Below are 5,270 nucleotides of genomic sequence, written 5' to 3'. Positions count from 1 at the left end.
TCCTTTTCTCCTTCTTTCCTTCTTCTTTTCTTTTCTTTTCTCTCTTTTCTTATCTTTCTCTCTCACTCTCTGTACCCCTCCCCACCTTTCTGAGAGATCGTTTTCATTGTGGTTGATGTAGACTTTTACAAAACACTTCAAAAAGAAATTAAATAACCCAATAAAATTATTAGGTCACTGGATGACTAAGGTACAATGTAAATGTGTTAGATCAAGTCTGTGTCTGGGTTGTTGCAGCCTGTAACTGAATTTCAAATACTGCTATAAAATGTGAGGGAGGGGAGTGGGGAGGGGCTGGGGAACAGATCAGGGTTTCTAATCAAAGACAAAGGTTTTGAAAGCACAGGAAGTTGTATTTTCTTGTTGTGAGGGCTGGGATGAACCACTGCTGCTTTGAATCAAGAGGTCCTTTAGAGCCTTAGTTAAAACACCTTTATTTGGGGGGTAGGGGGGTGGGGGTGCTACATTCATCACAAATATGAAGCAAAAAAAAAAAGTCTACATGTTGCAGGGAAAACACTGTGAATTTCACAATAGCAACCAAGTGACTATTTTGCCATCTTTTAAACATATGTCTCAGGAGAAGAAATGGGAAATGATGGGTGTGTTATTTTCCGTCTATGCATTCTAGACCAGGTCTGTGGGGTTTTTTTGTTTGCTTGTAGAAGGTTCTGAGTGATGACCAGCTGGTATTTTATAAACACTGAATACTTTGGGCAATGATAATAGAAGCTGCTAGTAGTGAGGCCATTTGATTGGAATATGTAAGAAAACAGAGATCAAATCAAATCTTTCCAGAGGCCTATATCTTGCAGCTTATATGTATCTTTCTGTAACTTAAAGAAAAGCAGCTAAGAATGTTTTATATACAAGTAAGTTAATTCAACACTGATGTTTAATTGAATCACCAATAGAGAGAGAATCAATTAATTATGAAATATTTGTCCCAGCCCTGCTCTCCACCTATACTTTATGTATATATATATATTTCTAGATATCGCTCTCTTTGTCACTTAAGGTAAAGAGGAAGATATCTACATATAAATATAAATCTCTATATTGTCACCAAACTGTGACCTGGTGTGTAGAGCTACTTTTCTCCTTTCCTTTTTTTAATGTGATGTCTCCGTGGAAATATTTAGTGGTTCTTGTTTTGCAGTTTGTTATAACAAGTCATTGCTTTAAAACTTTCATTGCATCTTGGCTGATTTCAAAGTGATGCCTAGGTATCAGTGTTAAAAGTTTTGTTTGTGAATCATGTGACCAGCTTCTCTCAATATGACATGGAAAGTCTCTTGTATTACAGTGTATTTAATAAAAATGATGTCTTACAATAAACAACATCATCCAAAAGAAAGATAAAACCATCACTTTCAAAAAACTAAAAATTCCACAGTGTTGTGTGCTATTTTCTTTTGTTTGAATGCCTTTGTTTACATCCATTCTTTTTGAAAATGATGAGATTAAGGAATAGTTTGGTATGCTTACAAACGTGACATATTTGCGCTCTAAAACTCTGAATAAAAAACAGGTCACTGAACTTGTAGTTGATGAAAGAGGAGACCCATAGTAATAGGGCAAAGGTATATCCAATCTGAATGTGATGACAGACTCTTTTTTTTGTTCTTTGTTTTCCAAATGAAGATCCTATTTGAATGCTAGTTCATTTGGGGAGATGGCTTAGCAAATGCCTGTTTATCTTCTAGCAGAAACAGGCCTTCAGATATTTTCTGGCTTTTTGGTATAAGTGTCCTTCACACCGCAGCCCGGTTAAAAATGTAGTTTTTTCTTTTTAACTCATGTTGGTCTAGGATGAATATATTGTGAACAAACATGGCATTAAATCCAAGTCCTTGAAGAACGTAATTAAGATTCAGAACGCAGAGTGCTTAGACATCCAAAGGAAGGTTCAGCAACTTGATTAAAGATCCCTCCACAAGCTATTGATCTAAACCAAGCCCTTCAAGGTTAGAGTAAAACAATATGAGAGCCGCTTTATGGCTGCATCTCCTTCCCTCTGCCAAGAGACCTCTCTCAGATTAGACGAGCTGGCTACAAGCATTCAAAAGGTCAAAGGAGAATCATCCACTGAGAAGAAGCCTCAGCACAGTTTGTCCAAAGCTGTGAAGCTATTCTTGAAGCACACTGAAAATATTTGTTGGCAATTTGTGTTCATCCAGTGACTTAGGACTGCCTTACCTGCTTTCATGGTAAAATCTGGATGCTTTCCTGTGTTGCCATCCCGAAATGAAAAGCCTCGCTGCAGAAGACTGATTGCGGTGAAGTCCGTGTGGCAGCAACGAGAGCTGCAGAAACTCCCAGCGCCGAGCCTGCGCAGGCATCGCCCTGCACCCCCGCAGAAGGGTCAGGGCAGCCGCACACCCTCCCCACCCTTCCCTTTCCCCAGGGAACTTTAAGGCCCGGGGCACGTAGCAGTGGCGGGGACTGGGCGCTGCCGCTCCTCGTGGCTGCTCTGCGTCACAAGACGCGAAGCCCGGTGAGCCAGCGGGGCCCGTGGGCAGCCTCAGCAGCACGCCCCGTGTTTCTGCAGCGTTGCAACAGGGCAGGTTGGCGGCTCCTTCCCTGTGCAGCCCAGCCGCCTCGAGGTTACAGCCTGGGCTTGCTCTCCCTTGCAGCCCTCCCGCCCACCCCTGGTGCCCCGTAGCTCCTTCCCAGCTCACCCCAGCCTTCCCAGATGGGCCCGTGGGCAGGCAGGAGGTGTTGATGCATCGGTACCCTTGCTCAGCTCTGGTTGAGGGAGGAAGAGTTCCGCACGTTTTCCTGGCTTTCCTGCCTAGGTGCGTGTGGCCCCGCAGCGTGCACCATGTTGCAGAGCAGAGGCTCAACTTAAAAGTAATGACAAGTGCCATTTGTATTGCCTTCTGTTCGCTGCAGCTGTAAGGCTGAAGGTGTTAGTCCAGGCTGCCCAAGGGGCTTGCAGAAGACCCTTTAATGAGGCTGACGAGCTTCCCGATGCTCCAAAACGTGTCAGACTCGGTAGCTTGTTTCAGGTCCCTGGTGTCTGCCGCGAGGTGCACAACCAGCCGAGCACCCTCCTGTCCGCTGCTCAGCGACAGCCGTACACAGCCTCGCAGCAGCCAAAGACCCGTCAGCTCATCCTGGGCCTGCCTTCTGCATAAACCCCACAGAGAGCTGTGAAATACCTAAGAAGCCAGGAGAGGGATATGCAACACCAGTCCTGTGCCTCTTTCTGCTAAGGCTCAACAAACTTCCACAATTGATTTCATGATGAAGTCGTCTTTGTGCTAAATGCCTCATATAACTGGAAAATCAATCATCTTGATCACTGTATTATTTTAAGAGTGATTCCCAGTGCCTATTGATTACTCCCATTAGTATTTTTTAATGGCTATAACAATCTATTTCTAAATCACTGAGAAGATTTATGTTACAAAGAAGAATGGCCCTAGAAAAGACAAAACCAAAATAATCTTGGATGTCATTAGAACAGGCTCAGGCAGACTCTATGAAATCAGCTCACAGGTTAGCTTACCAAAGCAGCTTATTAATATTTATCATAAACCATAGGTTCTGACAGGCAGGACTTCATGCAAGAAAGAAAAGTATTTGAATTAATCACCTAAAGAATCATCCAACTCTTTTCTATGCTAAGAGCCCTGTTCTCCGACTTCTTGAGGATGGTTTGATCTGCACAACATGCACAGGGTTCCTTCAGCAACTCCTACCTTTTGAAAGCTGAAGATGCTAAGGCTTGGGTCTATTATTATCAGTGATGCAATGAAGAATAAAAGTAAAAAAGACCACAAGCAGAACAAGAGAGGTGTGGAAAAACAATTGCTTCACTTTCTTGAGCTGATAGTCTCATCATGCAAAAATATGTACTACCACAAATTATCACAATTTGAATTAAAATTCAGCCTAAACCAGGGATTAATAAGGATGCTCAGAACAGAGGAGCTTGTGCTCTTTCTGGCTGGGGTCTATATTAAATAGTATGCAAGGAAAGTAGAGATGGATGGGTGAAGATCACTGAGTAAGTGAGCAAGCCCTTGTTGAAAATGTGTTGTAAATATTAGAGTTGTAGTTTTGCTGTCCCAGTGTCTGGCCTTAAAGACAAATAAACCAGACACTTGACAAATTTACACATATTTTGAGCACTTCCAATACAGAAGAAGATGTTTCTAGGCCTAGCAGTGCTTTGTTATGATACAGTCACTGCTAGTCTCATGGAAGGTGCAGATCTGCCACACTATTATCCTGAATTCTGCATATTTTTTTTCTGAAACAGTTCATTTAAATAAGTAAATATTGATATTCCTGTTCAGTGGGTCACAGCATGGGCAGAGCTGGCTCCAGTGTTAATTAAGCTGGGTTTGCCAGCCAGCTCAGTTAGAAACTATTGGGAATGAATACATAGTTTATTGGTGATTAGCAGAGAATGGGCATATTGACACAGGTAACTCCCAGGGCAGGCTCCTGCTCTGGGTAACCCAAGTCTGGAAGGCTGGTGCTGCAAGAGGAATGGCAAGGCTTTTAGCACCTTCCTTCACAGTCTGAAACCAATTTACAACTGGTTTGTGATAGCTGATCACAGGGAAAAAAATCTCTTCTCTAGAGCACCTTTCTGTGAGCCCTTCTAGCCAGTGCTACCAGCCCAGCTCCTGGGTAACATTTAAATTGAAATTATTTTTCTCCCCCAGCATGCATTACCAGGGCAGAGCCTTCAGATTTGGCAAAGGAGATCAACTTCATCCTCAAAGCAGACGGTTCCTTGCTAGTTGGTTTTTGCACCTCTAAGTGTCCTTTAATTTCTGTGCCCTGATACCGCTGAGACAGCAGATGCTCTCAATATGTGTGAGGGGAGATGAACAGTGTTTGTTGTTCATGCAAATAGACAGGAGAAAAAACATGTAAGTGGGAACCACTCCAGCCTGCAAAGCTGAACTTGTGGTCTCCAGCCCCTAAGCAGTGCCAAGAGGCCTGTGGTATCTACTGAGGAGCAACGTGGGAAGGTGTCTTCTCAGCGTGCTCGTGCCTCACCCTCCAGCACAGATGTCTCATACCCTGCAGTACGGGAGGGATAGGGCAGCCGCAGCACGGGGTTCCCACAGGGGAGAGCAAGCCTTGGTCCTCAGGCTCTTGTGGCTTTTGAGGACAGTCCTGGCAACCGCGAAGTCCCTGCCGCCGAATGCTACTGACGGCGTTTCTGCGCGTCCACATCCTGATAACGGCGACGGGCACAGCTCCCCTTTGCTGGCAAACGCTGGGTCCAATGCTGACAACAAGCC

This window comes from Phaethon lepturus, unplaced genomic scaffold (genome assembly GCF_000687285.1).
Source record: "Phaethon lepturus isolate BGI_N335 unplaced genomic scaffold, ASM68728v1 scaffold6626, whole genome shotgun sequence".
Classification (NCBI taxonomy): domain Eukaryota; kingdom Metazoa; phylum Chordata; class Aves; order Phaethontiformes; family Phaethontidae; genus Phaethon; species Phaethon lepturus.
Note: the sequence above shows the minus strand (reverse complement) of the source record.